This window comes from Hylobates moloch, unplaced genomic scaffold (genome assembly GCF_009828535.3).
Source record: "Hylobates moloch isolate HMO894 unplaced genomic scaffold, HMol_V3 SCAFFOLD_4, whole genome shotgun sequence".
Taxonomy (NCBI): domain Eukaryota; kingdom Metazoa; phylum Chordata; class Mammalia; order Primates; family Hylobatidae; genus Hylobates; species Hylobates moloch.
Genome location: NW_026652279.1, coordinates 105,726,924 through 105,748,694, shown reverse-complemented (window position 1 = coordinate 105,748,694; position 21,771 = coordinate 105,726,924). Strand labels below are relative to the sequence as shown.

The following is a 21,771-nucleotide window of genomic DNA, read 5'->3' as shown; positions in this document are numbered from 1 at the left end:
ATATTTCCGAGTTGTCACACCAGCCATTATAGGGAAGTATGTTTTTCTCAACATTCCAAATGTACTTTACATTTACTTTTTTAATTCTTTGTAGTATCAATGTATACAATTTAAAAACGTGAGTATTACCACAAGACCCAAAACAACAACAGTTTTTAAAAACCAGAAGTTTCCTTTCCAATTCCTACTTTCCAGGGACAATGACTTTCAATCAATTCTTTTGTTTATTTTGTCTTTTATCTCCATTTTTAATTTTTTTTTTTTTAAGATGGAGTTTTGCTCTTGTTGCCCAGGCTGGAGTGCAGTGATGCAAGCTTGGCTCACTGCAACCTCTGCCTCCTGGGTTCAAGAGATTCTCCTGCCTCAGCCTCCCAGGTAGCTTGGACTACAGGTGCACTCCACCATACCTGGCTAATTTTTGTATTTTTAGCAGAGACAGGGTTTCACCATCTTGCCAGGCTGGTCTCGAACTCCTGACCTCGTGATTCACCCACCTCGGCCTCCCAAAGTGCTACAGGAGTGAGGGGATTATAGGAGTGAGCCACCACGCCCAGCCTATCTCCTTTTTTATAATATACTTATAATTTCTGGATGTTTCCTCACATTTAGATATGGTATATTAAATTTGTAAATTGGATGATGTGAAATTGCTTCTTCTACACCACCCTCAATACACACACACTTTACTCTCACCATCCTCGCCAAAAAAGTTATCACAATTTGTGTTTAAATAAGTATTCAGGGCTTACATTATTATGGCAATAAAAATGTTTAGAGCTGAGCCATGTAATCTACTATGATGCCATTTTTTTCTTAGACAACTTTTTCTCATGTTATTTGTGTTTGTATATATGCCTTTTCTAGTTTACTTTTCATTAATTCCTCTTCCAAATCTCCCCCTGAGCTACAAATACCCTCTCAACATGATGAAATGCATCAGGTTCAATTTCTTTCTCCTATAACCTTCTTGCAGTCCTTTGCCCTGCTGCTGTAATCATTACTCTTTCTTTCTTCCTTCCTTCCACTCTTCCTTCCTTCCTCTCTCCCTCCTTTCCTCCCTCCCTCCTTTCTTTTTCTCTTTCTTTCCTTCTTTCCTTGAGAGAAGTCTTGCTCTATCACCAAGGCTGGAGTGCAGTGGCGTGATCATGGTTCACTGCAAGTCAACCTTCTGGGTTCAAGCAATCCTCCCAGCCTAGCCTCCTGAGTAGCTGGGACTACAGTTGCATGCCACCATGCCTGGCTAATTTTTGCAGAAACAGGATTTCGCCATGTCACCTGGGCTGGAATCATTACTGTTTCTATGAACTCCTAAGGATGTATCCTCCCCAACAACCTGGTGATTTCATTTTTCTCCTGTGATTAGAACCCCTATTTCCTAAATTTCTTTCTTGTTTGTTTTTTCTTACTTTAGGTAGAGTACATTATCTTGTTGCTTCCTAAGAAATTACGTGTGAAAGGTAAATTTTTGAGATTTGAAAGTGCCTCATTCTTAATTGAGAGTTGAGTTGGGTATAAAAATAAAGGTCAGAAATTATTTTCTTGGAGAAATAATATGAAGTGAGGTATGTTTTTCTCTGTTCAAAGACATTGTTCTATTGTCCGCAAGCTTTCAGTGTTATTCCTGAGAAGACTGATGCCATTCTAATTCCTAAACTATAGTGTGTGGCCTATTTTTTCCTCTCTGGAAATGTGTTATGTTTTATCATTCATGAATGTGACAAAATTTCAGGACCTTGGCAGCTTTGTTGTCTTTTCATTTTGTTGTGCTGCTGTACACTTGAAGGGCCCTTTTATCGGAATTCTCATGCCCTTCACTTCAGGGAAAATTTCCTGCATTATTTACATAGTAATTTCCTCCCCTCTGTTTTCTAATCCCTTTTCTAAGAACACTTCAAACAGTTTGGTTTTCTGTCTGATTCCACACCGACCCCTTAAGAAAAACTTGGTATCTTCAAATCCTAATTCCTGGAAAGGAGAGACACAGCAATGCTGGCTTCATAGGGCTGCTCATACAGGCCAGTCAGCCACTGTCAACCACAACCCTGGGCCCTAACTCAGGTCACAGGGATGCAGCTTTGCTCATTGCTTACACAGCCAGCCAGAACAAAGATTCTCATATTGCCCTCTTTTTCCTTCTTTCTCCCCACTCTCCTTCCTTCTTCCTCCTTCTCCCTCTCTTGTCCTCATTTGTCTTCCTCACCTCTCTCCCTTATGACCACTTGGTTCTCTTCCTCTTTCACCCTCTTCCCTTTTCCCTTAAACTTCACTATCTGCCTCCATCCTCAAAGCCAGGGACACAAACCACGAAGTATTGTGCCTAAACATTGTACAGTGTAAATTCCACTGAAAAGGTAGACTTTTTTTTTGACATAATACAATGCTATATTTCTTTTCTTGGGCTGCCATGACAAAAAACCAAAAATTTAGTATCTTAAAACAACACAAAGTTATTGTCTTATGGTTCTGTAGGTCAGAAATTCAAATATGAATCTCACTGGACTAAAATTAAGATGTCCATAGCAGGCCAGGTGCAGTGGCTCACACCTGTAATCCCAGCACTTTGGGAGGCCGAAGCGGGACGATCACTTGAGCCCAGGAGTTCGAGACCAGCCTGTACAACATAGGGAAACCTCATCTCTACTAAAAAGAGAAAAGAAAAACAAAGATGTCAGCAGGGCTGAGTTCCTTTCTGGAGGGTCTAGGGGAGAATGTTTCCTTGCTTTTTCCACCTTCCAGAAGCCATCCTCATTCCTTGGTTCCTGGTGTCTCCCTCCATCTTCAATGTCAGGAACAACAGGTCAAGTCCTTCTTACAGTGCATCTCTGAAGAGGTAGATTTTTATATTGTCTTTGCATTAGCCATGTCATTAGAAAGTAGTCTTTATATGTTCCAAAGGCAAAAATCAAATAAATCAGTAAAAGATTTCTAGTTAATTGCTAAGTTTTATTAAACACTTATTATTTGCCATTCATTTTGCATGTGTTATCTGATTGAAGCCTTTTAACAAGTCTATGTAATAGGTACTCTTATAAGTACCAACTTAGACATGATGAAATGCAGGGAAATTAACTTCTTTACTCATGGAGCCAAAAGAGAGGCTCATTCACAAGTCTGTCTGGTTCTTAGGTCCGTGCTGGTAACTAATCTGCTATGGTGCTTCCTGATGAACATTGTTTAAGGCATTAACCTAACCTGCTAGGCATGCTCAAATAATCCAAGAGCCCATACAATTTAAAAATTGCCTTGAAATTTTTCATGCCCTCTGCCTGTTTAGCAATACCTGCCTCTTCCACCTCTTTGCATTTCTCTAGATTCAGACACAGATGAGTTCTGTCAGCTCCTCTCCACGTCCTGAGCTCTCTCATCCTCATGGGAAAAGGAAATACAGAAAAAGTAGAGTTTTCCAGATTGTTTCTAGTCTGGCTTACTTCTTTTTGGATGGAAACATTTGGCAAAGTGATCTTTTTAAGGCTATTATAACAATTATATGCAGCAAGCTTCTTAGGGTTCATTTAAATAGAAGTGATTTTCATCAATTCAAGTTCCTGGTCCGCACTTCAGTTACCGTGACTGTTGTTTTGAGCTGTAAATCTAGTCTGACTAATGCAGGATAATGAGCAAAGTCTCCCTGCTCTCTCTTCACTATAACTCAGCCATATATCATAGTACAAAATCTCGATTCTGACTTTAGATCTATATTGAGCAGCTTGTCAGAAGCTCAGCTGGCATTGTGTTTGAGGGTAGGAGTTGCTACAATTTAGACATAACAGAGTTTTTTTCAAAAAATTTTTTCTTTCAAGTGACTTCAACCCCCTGATTCATTTTCAACTTGGAAAAAATATCAGGTACACGATGGACTCTTAGAGCTGGATTTTGGTAGGCACAATGTACAATTCAGTATCTTTTTCTGTAAAGGCAATTTTTATTTTTTTTTTTTTTTTATTTTTTTTTTGAGACGGAGTCTGGCTCTATTGCCCAGACCGGAGTGCAGTGGCACAATCTTGGCTCACTGCAACCTCTGCCTCCTGGGTTCAAGTGATTCTCCTGCCTCAGCCTCCCCAGTAGTTGGGATTACAGGTGCCCACCACTGCGCCTGGCTAATTTTTGTATTTTTAGTAGAGACGGGGTTTCACCATGTTGGCCAGGATGGTCTCAAACTCCTTGCCTCAGGTGATCTGCCTGCCTCAGCCTCCCAAAGTGCTGGGATTACAGGTGTGAGCCACCACACCTGGCCTGTAAAGGCAATTTTCAAAAAGCTATTTCTATCATTTTTTAAGCTGATGTGTTCTTTGACTGCCACACCAACTTTATGGCTTATTTTCAACATCTTCAGGGTATTTTTTCTTTTTTAATCATTGCTTTAAAGTCTAATGAGGCCAGGCGCAGTGGCTCACACCTGTAATCCCAGCACTTCGGGAGGCCTAGCTAGGTAGGTGGATCACCTGAGGTCAGGAGTTCAAGCCCAGCCTGGCTAACATGGTCAAACGCTGTCTCTACTAAAATTACAAAAATTAGCCAGGTGTGGCAGGTGCCTGTAGTCCCAGCTACTTGGGAGGCTGAGGCAAGAGAATCGCTTGAACCTGTGAGGAAAGGTTGCAGTGAGCCGAGATCACACCACTGCACTCCAGCCTGGGTGACAAAGTGAGACTCTGTCTCAATAAATAAATAAATAAAAATAAAAATAAAGTCTAATGAACCATATAACAGATATTCTAAAATATGTTCTACCCTTCAAAGCCAGTAAAGTCTAGTACCTGTTTCATAACAAACAATCCCAGTGAATGTTCTGCTGTAATTTCCATGATGAGAAATAGTTCTTCATAGTCATGTGGCTCCCAGGGTTCTTCTGAAATGGTTTGGAATAAAGGACAAATGGTAGCTTGTTACTTTTAGCAGTCACCACCAGGTGACCCTGTATGGTGTGTGTGGGCAGAGAGGCAGGGTCAGCAAGGTCCTTGAGTATAATGGGTTAAATAGTGCCCTCGCCTCCTCACTCAATTCCTGTCCACCTGGAACCTCAGATTGCTACCTTATTTGAAAATAGGGTCTTTGTAGATATAATTAGTTAGGTTAGGATGAGGTCATACTGGATTAGGATGGACCCTAAACCCAATGACTTGTGTTCTTATAAGAAGAAAGATAGTGTGCTCTTATGAGAAGAAAGACGGCTGGACGCAGTGGCTCACGACTGTAATCCCAGCACTTTGGGAGGCCGAGGCAGACGGATCACGAGGTCAGGTATTTGAGACCAGCCTGACCAACATGGTGAAACCCCATCTCTACTAAGAATACAAAAATTTAGCCAGGCCTGGTGGCACGCGCCTGTAATCCCAGCTACTCAGGAGGCTGAGGCAGGAGAATCGCTTGAGCCCGGGAGGTGAAAGTTGCAGTGAGCTGAGATCGCACCACTGCACTCTAGCCTGGGTGACAGAGCAAGACTCCGTCTCAAAAAAAAGAAGAAAGATGGCCGTGTGATGACAGAGGCAGAGACTGGAGAGATACAGCCACAATGCCAGGAGCCACCAGAATCTAGGAAGAGGCAAGGAAGGACTCTTCTCCTTCCTTCAGAGGGAGCATGGTCCTGGCAACACCATGAGTTTCAACTTCTTGACTCTCAAACTTTGAAAGCATAATATTTGTATTGTTTTAAGCTGTGCAGTTTGGGGTAACTTGTTTCAGCAGCCCTAGGAAATGAATGAACTGATGAATCCCTGAAGGATGTCACTAAAGGGGGGCAGGCACAGTCAAGACTGTCCTCTCACTCGGGATTCCTGGGCAGAGGACTCTCAGCAGCTATGCTGTGGGCAGCGGGTGAGAGGAATGTCCTGGGGGGCCAGAGCACAGTGACCGGAGATGGGAGTATCTCATTTCAAGCAAAGTGCGGCTGCTGAGATGTGAGGAAAGTCCAACTGATGCAATCCTGGGAATGCAGTTAGAGCTGTAAATTAAATAGACTCCAGGAGTAAATTGGGAGGGAAGAGCCTCCGTAACATGGTGATCTTCTCAGTATACCAGCATGCATAAATTTAGGGCCACTGAGCCCAGCCTGAAAATTCTGCAAATAGTTGAACCACAGTAAATGGAAAGATTTTCATTATGAATTATGGGAAAGTGTTCCTTGGGGAAATCCAAGCTCAGTACTTGAGCCAAGACTCCACTCTAGCTGAATTTGGTCATGTATGCTTATATAATAATGAAATTGATACACTCTTCCACTATTTGATGGTCAAAGCCAAATTATTTTTTAACGGTTGTGCTTAGTATTTATTTACAAGCAGTCCTCCAGAAGGCATGGATTTCACTGAGGAGCTGACCTTGGTGAGGAGCTGTACTCCCACCACGATCGCGTGACTGGCTGCTAGGGCTGCTTTGAGTTCCTTTTCTAAAAGGTGTTAGTGCTGGCCGATGAGAAATTATAAATGGTTATTCTCAGACACAGCTTGGATTGATCCAAGACCTAGTTAACAAAGATGCTCTACATTAGGACAGAAAAGGTAACTGTGGAAACTTTTCTTTAGTTCTGCAAAACTTTTTCCAAACTATTATCTCTTCACATAGACTTTCCTAGACCCAAACCCTCAAGGCTTTTAGAAAGTAATGATTTTCTAGTCTGGATTCAAACCAAGACCTAAAGCCTCGAGTGCCTGCCAGGCCCAACGACATGGTGCTACTTGGCGTCAAACCTGCTTGAGTCTCCTCCCTTCCTTCTCTTAAAACCAATGAAGCTGGCCCAAAATCTTATTTCTGAAATTTTTATGTTTCATTTTTCCCAGAGGAGTAAGTTACATTCTGATCCTATAATAATCGAATCATGAAAGAAACCATTGAGGGCATTTGCTTTGCTGAACTGATGAGATAAATGGTTAATTGTCTGGAATTCAGCTTCCTGGAAAGGCAAATGGAGGTACAGGAAGGCCAAAAATTAAAATTAGAATTAAAAAGCAAAGGAAAGAGGAAAGAGAAGAGAAGAAAAGGAAAGTAAAAGAGGAAAAGAAAGAAACAAAGGAGAAAAAACTATAAAGTGGAAGAGGGAGAATGCAGAAAGAATATTCCTTTGGGTTGTATATTTGTCTGCTAGGGCCACCACAACAAAATACCACAGACTGGGGGATTTAAACAACACCAGTTCATTTTTTTCACAGTTCTGGAGACTGGACCTCCAAGATCAAGGTGCAGGCAAGATTGGTTTCTTCTGAGGTTTCCCTCCTTGGCTTACGGATGTCCATCATCTTACTGTGTCCATACATGGCCTTTTCTCTGCGTATGTATCCCCTGGTGCCTCTTTCTCTTCATATAAAGATGCCAGTCATACTGGATTAGGGTACAGGGATCAGGAGCAAAGGACCTGATGTGAGAGCTCAGCATTTGGTTCCAGCCTTGATTTCTCCCTTGGCCAGCCAATTCCCAACACCTAATCCAATATGACTCCCTCCCGCTGAGTGACTTCTTTAGGGACCCTATCCCCAAATACAGTCACATTCAGTACTTGGGGTTAGGACTTCAACATATGAATTTGGGGAACACAATTCAGTCCGTAATAGGTGGTTTGGTGACTACAGCTCGCCTTTAACAGGTTGTTTGGTGACCACAGCTATGCCTTCCCTGGTTTAAACTCTTTTACCTCATTTCTTCTTGTTTACTATGGACTGAAATGCTATAACAAATGACTTCTCAGAGCTTAGGCTAGGCCTTGCAATTAGTTCATCCTTTTTCTTAGGAGAAATTATGTCCAGAATAATAGCGAATTAATGTGCCAAATGCACATACTATGTGCATTCACTATCCTCACAACTACACCCAGTTTTTAATCTTTGAGAAAAATAAGGTTTGGAGAGGTTAAGAAATGTGTTTAACACCCTGAAGCTAGTAGATTCAGCACTCAAACCTAGGTCTGCAACTCAAAACTCCATGCCTTTAAGCACCAAGTCACACTGCCACGCCTAGAATTGAGGAGAAAGATCAGAATGTTCTCTCTTGGCATAATTTGGCAGCAGCAAGTGGGTTTTATCCCTTGGATAGTGTGGTGAGGTGGTTTGCTTGAAGAAGCAACCATAGTCGTCTTTTCAAATTTCCTTAGATGCAGGGAGATTTCCACCCCCACTCCCTAAGCAAGAAAGGACATAAGAAATACCCCCGTTTCTCTCTACCCCAGGCACTTATGCCTCCAGGGAACAGGAGCAAAGGACCTCACGTGAGAGCTCAGCGCACTTGGCTCCAGCCTTGATTTCGCCCTCAGCCAGCCAATCCCCCATGCGCTCATCTTCTCCTCACTGGTGTAGTAAATCTTCTAGAGCAGTCTCTTTCCCAGGAGAGGGAGAGGCCTCACAGCGTTCCTGCTGAGCCAGGAACCACGAGGACAAGGATTTCCAGTTCCCTGCGAACTACAGCAAGCAAATTAGTCACACGTCGAAAGCCACATTTTCCAGTCATTTTTATTAGTGAGAAAATGAGTGCTTTGATCTGCATCTCTCTGTCTTATTTCTCAATTGAGTTCAAATTCAGAGGGACGTAGGGGGTTTTTAATTGGCCTCTCATACAAACAATGAGAGTGAATTTTGGAAGCATACAGATCTAGATTTGAATCCTAGTTCTTCACTTACTAGCTATATGACTTTGGTTCAGTTACTCAAATTCGCTGAGCTTCAATTCCCTCAACTTCAAAGCAATAGTCATAATACCCACTTCACAGGACTCTTTTAATAATTAAATGATGTAAAGTATATAAATCTCTGCACCTAATAAGGATTTAACAATTGTTAGTTTATTTCCTTCTTTTCTCTTCCTCTTAGTCACAATTCAACTTTCATGAGTTATTTTTATTAAAGAAATATATTTCCTAGTCTGTAATCCTTTATTACAAATATTTAAGTTGATTTTAAGATATCTCATGGATATTGGCAATAAAACTAAACTTGTATAAATAAGTCTTACTGAGTTGCTATCTTCTGTAGATTTGGTCTTCATAGCTTAAATATTTGAGAATATTTATCCTATTGGAAGCAATACATCTGATGTGATTATTTCAGCAGCATACAAACTTTTTAATTGTATGATTTGGTTGTAGTAATTAGGCCCTTTAAAGGAACTACAAAATAGAAATTTGAACATGTAAACAATGTTAAACTTTTTAGAATCTGAAGTTATTATTTTGCCTTCAATGTGCAATACTATTTAGAGAAGGTAAGAAAGGGATAAAATATTTTTAGATTTGAAGCAACAATCTTTCAGATTTCATTATTCAATTATTTTACATTTGCTCTGATGAGAGAACTAAAAGCTCAGCCTTCAGAGGCCATACAATGTTGCTTGCCCAATGGGTCAATGATTAAATGTCTTCTCACATAGAAAGAGAGCAAAAACAAACAAACAGCTGACAGATGAGAGCTGAACATTTCTCACTGATGTGCAGCATGACTCTTCATTTGGAAGTGAAAATGACAAACAGGTGTGTTGCATTGGCTTCAATAAGTAGTCAATCCCCATGAGTAGATCATGGCAGCTCTGCCTTTAGGGTCTGTGCTTAAGCAATTTTCTGGTCTAAGACAGAAGATGTGCCTTAACAGGGCCCTTTGAACACAGGGTTTACAAAGCTTCTACCTCAGGATGTAACAAGCTGTCATGAGGCAAAGACTAAGTTAGACAGATCCATGGAGATTTTGGCTTAATTCCTGGCTCAAAGCTTGAGCTCAGCAATGCTAATGAGACAAGGGACAGTCGTAGTCCCAGGTGATGCTGAGCATCATCCAGGGCATCTTGGTCCCTTCTCTTGGATATAGGCGATGGTGATATTACCTTTCTCCAACATGGACTTGCTCAGCGCTGAACGCTGCCTTTCCTTCACCTTTAGATTTCTTTCTGCATTGGCTCCAGATCAAGGAAAAGAGAAATAACAGAAAATAATTCTAAGTTAGTTTCCTGGAATTCTTGGGGATTGTTTGCCCTGAACCAATGAGGAAGAAGGGTCTGCTAGTGGGGAGAGGGGCACACCAGCTGGTTTCTTCTGTGCCTTCAGCCCATGCTCAACTATCCCCTCAGAAGTCCATCTTTGTTTCCCAAACTCAACACAATTCTTTAAGAAGGGTCACAAAAGTGTGGCCCTTCCCCCTCTCCTGTTGGCTTAGAGGTCAGGAAAGGTAAAATAGAACGGAAACAGGGAGTGGGCATGAAGTCCCAAATTCCACCCCACTGTAGTCAGACTCTTAGTTTTAAAGGATGCTGACTTAATATTTACCCTTCCTCCTTATAATGACATAAGGGGTTATAACTGCCATAACTTTGGACTGCCACCAGGGTTGGGGATTTGAAACAAAGTAAAGATGCCATTTCTGTTTTTTTTGAGAGCAGCAAGTTGTGCTATCTTCCGTATGTAGTTTTTGAAGTGTGATGGAAGTTATTCCATTGTAAACAAACTTCATCAATTTTTCTATAGTAATTAGTGGAAAATAATATGAGATTGTATGAAGGTTATAAACTATCTATTTAGTGACTGCCTTTAACATTGCTAATTGAACCAACTTATTGAAGCAGTAAAACGCTATTGAATGTTGCTTGCCTGGAACATGCTTAGGTTGCCAGCATTAGACAGAAAGAACTATAAGATATAAGTAGGTGTGAGGCTGTTGAGGTCACGCTTCTTTTAGAATTAAGTTTATTTGAGATTTCAATAGTACAAAAACATTTCAATAGTATATCTAATATTTAAATTGTATAACAGAATACATACGCCCTGTGACAGGGCATGTCACTGTGACAAAATTAGTACACCATAGCAGCAACCTTGGAATTTGCATTTTTTTAGGTTTAACAAGAAAAGGACTTGACCTCTACGACTCTGCAGTGGGGATGAAGGAGAAAATTGAGGAAGCCTCTGCTGATTTTTCCCTGATCAAGGAGAGATTGTTCTTCCTAGGAAAGGACATCATGGTTAGCCTCATATTAGAGAAAAAAATTAGAATCTGTGGCAAATCTAATAGTGATATGTCCTTACATTGTATTTCATCCAAAAGTCAAGGCAATTGATGAAACACAATCAGATCGTAACACCCTGGTCTTTCGCTAACATTCACACAACTCCCACTGGAATAGTGGAAACAACTAGAATTTAATGACCAACCCCCACCTGTTCCAGCAATCATTGACACTCGTGATTATGATATTATTTGGTTGTTATTTTGCCCTTCCCTGTTACCCACAGAAAGGTAGCCCTGCACTAAGAAAACTCTATTAGGTGCCGAGAGGCTTATCTGAGGGAGATTTCAATATTATGGGATAAAATGAATGGCTGTACAACCCATGTCCTAGAAATTCAAATATTCCAAGTTTTACATAGTTATCAGGTATTATGAAAATTGTCCTGGTTTGCTTTGTAAAAGTAACCAGAGTCTTTCCAAGGAGCTGACTTGCGTGGTTGTTGGAGGGTCTAAAATGTCATTAATTTGGGATACTCCTGGGTGTTTCCTTCCAGAAATATTATCTGACCCTACCCATATACTTCCTGCCCTAGTCCCTATTGGGGATACTGACTATGTGCCATCTCACAAAGGTAGGAACACTATTAGGCCATCACTATTAGGCATTTTGGTTTACAGGACTCTATTCTCCTTTCCTCAAAACTTTGACAAGATAGAACTTCCTTGCTGAGCTAAACTGTTGTGTTGGTTGTAGTATTTTATCTTATGCCTTATTACTCCCTGTCAGAGCTCAGTGATGAAATGATAGAAAACTTGAGTCATTTTGGTGATGGGGACAGACTATCAGCTATAAAAGTACCGACGCATGTGTCTTAAAGAAATTGAAACAGGCTTATTGCTTTTTTTTTTTTTCTGTTCCCCTCTGTAAAATGTCTTAGTTTGGCATAAGTGAAACATTATAGACCAGCATTTCTTAAACGTTAGCATGTTGCGTGCATCAAAATCACCTGGAGAATTTATTCAAACACATACTTCACGCTCCAGCCACAGAGTTTCTGACTCAGTAGGTCCGGGCTGGGACTCACGGATTTGCATTCCTAAACTTCTAGGTAAAGCTAATGCTTCTGGCCCGGGGACCTCACCTTGGGAGCCCCAGTTGGTCACCTTATGTGAGACCAAAACTATTTCTAGTTTAAGTAGAAATCTTGTAGTTCTTGATATTTCTGTAAACCACTTTCAAGAATGCTATGATTTTATATTTAGATGACCAATGGGACTTTAAAACAGCTAGGTTTAAGATCCCCCATGTATCTAGTACCTATATTTCTAGAAATAGGAATGGTCTCATGGTATGCTGTAATGACAGTAATAAGCATTAACTGAGGCTCCAAAGCTCTGTATGTCACTGTGCTAGCACTTAGCATACATCATATGTAATTCCTACAACAGTATAGCTTCTTAGAAATTACAGTTAATATGAATGGGAAAACTAAGCTCTCAGAGGTTACAGCTGACACAGTGGTTACTCTGCAGCTGGGATTTGAGCCCATGCATCTCTCTGCTCCCAAACTTACATTATTTCTTGATGAACTGAGTGGGTATTTGTTATTCCTAGGGTTTGAGAGTTGCCATCACTTAACAGGTATGGATATTCAAGGCCAATCTTATGCAGGCTGATTATTTGTTAAATAATTTATGAAAGTGCACTAACTCTGAAATTATAATATACTCCACTGTGTATACACAGGTATCAGCTACAAGTACAGAGGTCTGCAGACAAGCTTTCCTTAATTAGGAGAAACTGGAGGAAGCAGGAACACAGTTGATTATGCTCTTTAAAATAAAAAAAAAAAGCAATTTCATTTTCATATTAAATTTTTCACATATATAGGGTACAACACAATATGGAATGAAAGTTGAAGAAATGTGCCTAACTAGAATGTGATCATTCACATTTCAACCATTACCAGCCAGTGCTACTTGCAAGAAGACCAAGTCTGCTTTCTTTCCCCTCCTTGAGCACTTTTGAGTTATCCCTTGTGCTTTTTGATTACAGACAAGTCCCAGATCTTTATCCTGTTTATGGCACCTCCAGGAGCCCAGCATGAAATTTCCTCCACTGCTTCCTCTCCTATCCCTCTTTCCAGAAGGCTCCTGAAGATTTCATTTTGTTGCTTGTTCAGTCTCAAGTAGTCCCCATCACTGACTCAAGTTTTCTGTCATTTCATCACTGAGCTCTGATGGTGAGTAATGAGGCATAAGACAAGATACTACAACCAACACAACAGTTTAGCTCAAGAAGGAAGTTGCATCTTGTCAAAGTTTTGAGGGAAGGAAAATAGAGTCCTGTAAACCAAAATCCCAGTGATGGCCTAATAGTATTCCTACCTTTGTGAAATGTCACACAGTCAGTATCCTTGACAGCTCATCCTCTTCTGAAGGAGAGCTGTTTACCCATCTCTTGGAAAGGTTCAAACTTTTTTTTTTTTTTTTTCCTATTCTGCAATCTGTCCTTTTCAAGGCCAGACACAGAGGGAGAAGAATGAGACCTGGTCAAAAACATCTCTTTCCTCCTGACTTCTCACCCTTGATCATTTCCTTCCAGTTAGGAAAGTTACCTTTCTAGCTCACTGAACACATTCAATGGCTTCCCTGCTTCCTCCTTGAACAACAATTACAGCAAGCATAGAACTAGTTCACTTCATGCCAATTTTGTGACTCAAAAAGGGCACTCTTCTTATTTTTGTTACTTTGAAAATATCTGGGTCTGTGGGAAATGTCTTGGAAGACTTGCTTTTATTATTTCCTTGCACACGGCATTCTCAGTACCTAGCCTCCTCTCACATTAGGCGATCATCAGGGTCCATGCACAGTCTGTAACAACAACACTTCCTTTTCTCTTTCCTGGCTTCCATTAAGCAGAGTTATTTAAATTGTTTAGTTTTGTTTCTAAACATAAGAAAATATAGTCATGAAGGCAAAAGTGCTCATGATTCTTGGCTGTGCTCCCCTCCAGTCAGTGGCAGAGAACATCCATAGTCCCCCAACTCCCACTCAGGCTCCAGCTGAGGTGAGCAAACATACCTGCTCATGGTGGAAAATCCAAAACAGGAACAAAAAAGCATTCCTGACCCAGGAGCAGAGTCTTCATGGTGTTACTGATCACTCACATCACCCCTCCAGCCTGTGCCCTGCTGGGCTCTGGACCTGAATCTTCACGACTTTATGTCTGCGTTCTCAACACTGTGTGTCTCAGGGCTTGGCCTGGTCAATCTTTGCCTGTGGTTCAAGACATAAACTGGTTACCACATAACCTTCCCTTTACCCCAAATGTTGCATAAGATGAAGATGAAACTATGCATGTGGTCATAACCTGGCACCCACAAGTGAGGTTCATGTCAGTGAAACATTTGAAGAATGAGAAAGTGGTTGGGTAGGGCAGTGGGTAGCAGGTAAGGCAGTAGCACCAATGACTTCCATAAACAAATAGCAAATTCCACCCTTCCAGGCTTGGCAAATAGCAATCTCATTCTTTTTTCCTTAGGTAAACATTTAAAAGTAAAATATCTGGAACCAGACACTGGACAAAGAGACATTTGTTTTCTTTTTCTTTTTAAAAATAGTCAAATAAGAAAAATTATTAACAGAAAAGAGATTGGGCATAAATGTCCAATATCATAAAAAAGATTTGTACTTAATACACATCTAAAACAAAGTTAAGGTGTCCTAAAAACATTTAGCATTTCAAACCAAGATATTTGCAGGAAGTGTAAGAAACTAACAGTTTTCTTTTTATTTTTTTTTTACTCCTCTAATGCAAAATTCCTTTCGTTGTTTGCTCATAAGATCAAATTGCCCCTTTTTGGCAGAGACAGGGGACGATATTTTAAACTGAACTGAATCAAATAAAAGATGCTGGTGGTTTCTTCCTCTTTAGGGTGTAGACCAGCCAAGGCCCTGCCAGACCTTGGGTCTTCCCAGTGTCACCTAGGGTCATTACCTCACCACGGAGCAGGCACTATGAAAGGATACTGTATTACTTTGATATCTTTGTTTCAGAGCTTCCAGGGCACAAGCTTTCATTTGAGTTTCTGGTTGGCAAGTTCCCAGAAATATGATCTTTTAGCCAATATAACTCACCTCAATATTGTCCCAAAGGATTCTAAAATAGATGTTAGCCAATCAGGTTTGTAACTAGTACAAGTTTCCCCCCAACCCTTCTTCTTGAACCATAGCTCTTTCTGGAAAGCAAGCAACTACTACTGCGAAATTATTTGTTTCAAACCCATGAGGAGAGTGCAGAAACAGTATTTTGAGTAGGATGCCAGTCTTGTGATGTTTGTTCAATCATTAACATACTACGTTTTCTGGGTTGAATAGCTGAAGGTTACGTAGAAAGACGGGGAAACGGATTTTGAACCAGAAACACAGATTAGAGAATTTGACTGATTGTTTAATTTTTCAGATGACATTCAGAAAGTTTAGGATTATTAAATCTGGCCTGAGCTAAAGTTTTTCTTTCAGTATCTGGGAGCAAACGTCTTGCTAAGCAAATTAAGGTATAATAAAATTATATATTCCATTTTAACCTACTAAAAAGAATAAGGTATAACTATTTTCTTTTTATGTTTTATTTCTATAGATCATTGCTTTGTTTTATAGTGAAAACAATTTTATTTCACATAGTGATTCATGTAACATTTTACATGATAGCAAGAGAAGGAAAGAGTATTTTTAGAGAGACTCGAAATTGAGTGGCATAAGATTTTATTTCAACATCTCACTTCTTGATCTAGCTCCATATTTTAAAATTAATTTTCATTATATTCAGTCAGTATTGATATAATTATATTATGATTGTAGGTAATTTGATGAAAAATAGCATCAAATCTAATAGGACTAGGAATGACAGCATATTATGTCTTTGAATCAGCAGTACTATATCAAACTACTTTTTCTTTACATTAATTACTGTCTTCTTTTCACAGTCCAGCTGAAATAATTTTCTTCTTGGGAAGCCAAAAGGCAAAGCAGAATTGTTTCTCAGTTTAAGCAGCAGGACATTTCATGTTCAAGGTGTAAGGTGTGAGGCAAGAACCAGGTGAGATGGGCCAGGAACATGGCAGCAGGTTAGAGCCAAGCAGCTCAGCAACCAGACAGCAAGAACCCCCTGTGTCTGGAAGAGGTCACCCCAGCTGGTCCCCACTACTGAGGCAAGGGTAAGGTTTTTCTTGAGTCTGACTCAGCCAAGAAGACCCAAGGAACAACTATTGGTGAAGCACAGGATAATCATATGATATATTGTCCAAATGGGCACACCTTTGATTCTGAAAGAAGATGCCGTTAGTATTGATGCTAAGACAAAAGGCATACACACCAAGCCTACTCCAGGCAACGTACGACTTCCAGTCACCCAGGTGGGATCCAGGCAGAGCTGTACAGTTTCCACATCAGAAAAACTTCGAGCAGAGAAAATCATTTACCAGCATTTTCATTCACAGGTCAGGCGGTTAAGGTGTGGGCTGTGAAGGGGACTTTCTCAAAGGCCGACGGCAAGTTACTGGCAGAATTGGGACTAGAACTAGAATTTTCTGCTCCCAGCTCAGTGTTTTTCTATCGTACCACATATTTGCCTACTGTTTTATTCTTTTCAAAGCATGATAACAACCTCACGTAGCCCCAAGTTTCTGTAGGCCACAGCATTCAGGAATATAAACTAAGGTCATAACAATAACAAACACTATTTTTCTGGTTCCTTCTCTACTTGTGATTTCAAAAATTCCAGTTTTACTTTACATTCTCATTAAACAATTCCTAGGAGTCTCCTGGAGTCAGCTCATGTTTGTTCATGAATAAAATCCTCCCTCCACTATGTGGAATCCATCCTTCCCCTCTACACCCTCACACTAGGGCAGCATAAACACCATGTGCTGGTCTGGAGTCAGAGCTGGGCTCGAGTCCCTTGCCAGTATTATGACCTCGAACATAGCATTTAAGGCCTAACATTCTTCTAGGCCTATATTTCTGTAAAATTGGCCCTTTATAGAATTACTTTATCAACCTGTAACTATTAAATGAAATAACGTACAGTTGATTCTGATTGTTTGTGGCAGTTCTATTCCATAAAGTCACTCCAAGTACTGAATTAGCAAATACTGAACCAACACTCCTCACGGAAATACACTTAGGTTCCTGTGAGTTACTGGTCACAATACTTTTGTCAACCAATCAATACATTCCCTTGTTTTATGTGTGTTTCTGTTTAAAGGCACTTTATTCAATATATTTGACTGATTCTTTAACATTAAACTTCCAGCCAACAGAACTATAACTTATGCCGGGTGGAGATTTATCTAACCATGTATTCTCTGTAAGGCAGACCACAGCCTCCTTGCACATCGGAACGCCAGACAGCACTTCAGCACTAGCTTGGAGGTTACTTGAAACAGTGAAATATCTACAAAAATGCAAAAAAAATGTGGCACTGAATAGACCACCACAAGGACCCCAGTTTATGGTATGAGAGCTGAAACTAAAAGGCAAAGCGTCATGAGGAAGGTGCATGCTCACTGGGGGACTTAAATTATCCTCTGCTCTATGCTTGTCCATGAATGACCATGAAAGCATTGCAAGTATTGATTTTGGGGTCATAAATAAATTTTAGCAGGTAGATGAATGCAGAATTTGTGAATAGCAAGGAGCGATCATATATAAAGAGCTTAGCACAGTTCATGGTCATGAAACTCCCTAATCAATGTTCACTGTTGTTGTTCTTGTGTGGTTATTGTTAGTTAAGAAAAGCCCCCTGCCAAGTCCTAAGACACAGGAAAGTCACCTCTCACCAAAGGAGATACTGTGTTCTCCAAGACAAACAGTAGGTGGGTCTAGCTTGTCGATGAAGCCTTGCATCCCACATAAGAAAAGTGTTGTAAATTTTTCCTAAGAGGTTCCACATTTCACCAGTTAATGGGCTCCTAGTGAGCCCATTCCAGGTTCTCTAGAGTTAAATACTACTGAAGCCTTAGGTGAACATCATGTGGGTCTGAATTAAACATCCCTTTCTCCTCCTGGGCCCCAGCTCTCTGCATCTCACCCTCACCAGGTGTTTATGTTATGTCTGCAAGTGCATGCTACAGCAGAATGAACTAATGACCCATCATCAAACACATTCCACACTCGAACACTTCCCAGTGTCTCATACAAAAGGTGCATTCAGATTTTCATTTCCCTCTTCTTAGTTTTTGTTTCTCGAGTTTCTCCTTTAGCTCTCTGTGTGCCCTTGAATGTTCTCTCCTATTCTTGGAGCATGTTCTTGAAGTGGATTTATTCCTCCTTTGACTGCCCTCAAGGTTTTCTCTTTCTCTCTCCTCCTTGAGGCTTTGATTTCTGGCTTATTCACTGTCTCAAGTTCCAATTTCTCCCTCCTCCAGCAGATCCCCTTTCTGCAGACCTTTCTATAATTGCGCTTGCTGTTTTCCTCTGGCCGTCTTAACTTCCAAGAATGGCCTCCTCCTCGGCTTGCCCTTTCCTCCCTTGTGGCTCTGGGATGGGGCTGTTTTCTCTGGGACAGGCCCAGACTGTCGCCTTTCCTCAGCAGGGAGGTGTCTTCTCCCTGCTGTTTTCTTCCTGTGCTTTTTGTTTAGCCCTAGCTGCTCTCTCAGTTTCCCACTTCCCCTTCCTCTCTTATCTTCATCTAAATCCATCACCCTTGACTCATGTGATTTGTAGCTTTCGATTTTGCAAAAACTGCCTGTCTTAAAATAGGTTGTACTTGAACACTCTGTGTACCTCCCTTACAGAACAGCGCATTATTACATGAATCTGGATACACTGCAAGTCACATCCTGACTTCTAAATTGCAACTCCTCGCAGGCCAGCCTGTTGTGATTGCCTACCAGTGATGTGCCTTTTGTCTTCCAATACCAGACTCAGAAAGACCTGATGCAGTTACTTACAGTTCCAGAATTTTAAATATTATGCCCAAACATTAATTTGCTCTGTGATTTAGGCACTGTGATCTTTGCTGCTTTCACTTCCCGTACCCTGCCCCACTTATCCACTCCACTCTCCAACTACTCTCCTGCAACTGCTCTCCTTAGCATTGCCAAGCACTTCCTAAAACATCCATCCAATGACCTTGCCTCGGTACCATTCTCCTTTCCTTCTCAGCAGCATTCAACACTGTTAATTCTTCCTTCAACAAATAGTCATCGAGTGTTTCTCTGTATCAAGCACTGTTCTAGGCACTTAGGATAGGTTAATAAAACAAAGATCTCTGCCTTCGTAAAGGTTATATTTTATTGGTGTAGGGATGCAGACACTATATAACATACATAATATGTAAATTATTAGTAGTGGTTATGAATTAACTACATAGACAAATTAGTAAGTAAATGATCTAGTGTTAATAAACAAAAGCTAGAGAAAAAAGGAAAAATAGGGCAGGGTAGGGAGTCACAGAGGTGCAGGTAGGAGGAAGTCTTGGTGTTGCAAGGGCGGTTGGGTACATTTCACTGAGAAGGTGACAACAGAGACTTGCAGGAGGAGAGAGAGAGAGAGCCATGTGGACCTCGGAGAGAGGGTGCTCCAGGTAAAGGCTATAGCCAGTGCTAAGGCCCTAACTTAGAACATGTCTGTGTGTTCAGGGAGCAGCAACGAGGCCAGGGCACTAGAGAGGAAAAAGTTGAGGGAAAGCTCATAGGAAGTGGTCAGAGAGCTATAGAACCCAGGCCATCTAAGTAAGGCCTTGTAGGCCACTGTTGATCACACTCTCCCTTGGCCTCCATACAAACGCTCTATGCTGGTTCTCTCCTTAGTTTATTTCCTCGTTTCCATCTCTAGGGATTCCTGTCCTTGGCCAATCCCCACACCGTTGGGTTTTCCAGGTGTCTTTTTCGCATCCTTCTCTGCTCCCTCACCATCTCTCACTTTTTGATCATATCTGCTTCCTTGGCTTCTACTATGACTAATTCCTAGAACTTTTTCCAAGTCACTCCTGCCTCCAAGGTACTGTTTCTAACTCAGTATCTCTCTAACATCTCACACTTAGCATGTGACATCAGCTTTCTCTCAAGCCAGTCATTCCTGGGGTCCTTTCTATTTCCATTAATGGCAACTCTATTTCCTTGGCCACTTGGGTTTCAAATCTTGTAGTTGCCATTTTCCTCCTTATCTAATCAGTGTTGAAGGGCTCTTAAATCAATCTTCAAAAAAGGAAACTTCACATGGGGATCATATATCCAATAGCATTAAGTAGAGCTCACCAGGTCACTTTTAGACCTTTATGATATTGTTGTATTTGCTTACCTGAGTTCTGTATTACCAATAATATTTTCATAATGAGTCTAACAAATCAGAAACTAACTTTGCTTTATGCTCGAATCATTCAAAAGTTTATAATAAAGGGCAATTCCAAGGTATGACCTGGGTTGTAAGCTTTTCTTTTGGTGCCAGAAACTTCAGATCCTGCCATTTGCTGGGCCTTCCCTTACCCTTGTTCATCATTTGGGTTGCCGTGCTGCAGCTCCTGCCTGGCACTTCGATTCAGCAGTTTATCCCAGATCCATTCAGGAAGGAATTTGAGGAATGAGCAAAATCCCTGGAAATAATTTATTGAAAGTAATCCATCCACCCTCCAACCTAATGAAAGATTTCATGGCTTACAAGTCCGAGTAACTCACAACCAGCTTCCACTGCCGAAGTCCAGTTTTCAATAGGAAGTCCATCCTTCATCCCATTCCTTCTTGTGCCACAGGGGCACTTTATTTACTCTTTCTCCAGACATTGTTATTTCCTGTGGCACTTCTTTTGCAATAACAAGATGCCAGGTTAATCTCCTTCCTTGCATATCTCTCCCGTTCTTTCCCTCCCTCGCTCCTATCTCTCTCCTGAGAAGCCACTGAATGGCCTACATTTAGGCAAACCAAGAAAGATACAGTTAGATACAGCTTCTCCCTCTTAACAAGTGTTATTTCTCCCTCTTGGGGCACTGCCCTTCCTGAAGCGCATAAATTCTCCTTTCCTGTTTGCAAAACTGTCCACTCTTCTTCCTTTGGGAAAAGGTAGGCAGGCTCCAAGGAGGGGCTATGCTCACTGCATGTGACATGAGCTCTGTGTTCTGTTGGCCAAGATTCAAAACCAGCACTGGAACAAGACAGTATTAGCCACGGGGTCCCTGTGCAGGGTCCCTGTCCATCCCAACAAATGGACGACTCACTTCCAGAGACTGGGCACTCAGCAGCCACGCCCAAGGCTCCACAGAGTCCTAACATCAGGGCTAAGGCACTGGAGGGTTTGATGGTTCTGAGGCACTCGTGGAGAGAAGAAAGGGGTGGGAGATAGCGGAGAGAAGAAAGCAGGGCTTGGACAGATAAGGCCAGAGGGGATTTCCCCCTTCCCAAGGAGCTCCCAGCCACCAAAGAGTTTCTGGGCCTCACAAAGCCTTTTCCCAGCTCACCAGCCTGTCTGACCATAGCCTAACAGTGAGATCCAGAACAGATACATCCTTAAAGCACTTAGGCTTACTGCAAAAGGCCAGCATAGTTGTGGGAAGAGTCCAGTTTATTTGGGCTAGGGTCTATGGGCTGCGATTTTCTCACACTTGATTTTAGCCTACAGGCTGATAATTGACTAGGTTGTGATTTCTTAATCGAATTGTGTTGGGAGCTCTGACTCTGAATTTGAGTGCCACTGGCTGCTGTATCTACTTTGTATCAACTCCAGGTGCTCCTCCCACACCTAAGTCTGAGGTTTAAGAAGCACAGTAAAGCTGCTATGAACTCTCAGCTATGGGAATTTTCCTCAAAGCTTCATTGTCTAAACTCTGAACCTCATCATAACCTCAGTTCTGCCTAGCTCCTAA

The 21,771-nt window shown here is 41.2% G+C and overlaps 1 protein-coding gene across 3 annotated transcripts in view; it reads right to left on the bottom strand.

Annotated features, from left to right (window-relative positions):
- Positions 1-4,834: 4,834 nt before the first annotated feature.
- The window catches only part of LACC1 (laccase domain containing 1), a 141,615-nt gene continuing 124,678 nt past the window's right edge, over positions 4,835-21,771 (bottom strand). For 2 of the 3 annotated variants that reach the window (XR_009213238.1, XR_009213244.1), the window contains 3 exons: positions 13,995-14,189; positions 9,793-9,864; positions 6,217-8,381 (listed from right to left, as the gene is read on the bottom strand). The gene's annotated coding sequence lies outside the window, so the exon portion shown is untranslated. Of the gene's footprint in view, positions 4,847-6,216; positions 8,382-9,792; positions 9,865-13,994; positions 14,190-21,771 lie in introns of those variants that run through there. The other variant, XR_009213242.1, reaches the window with a different exon arrangement.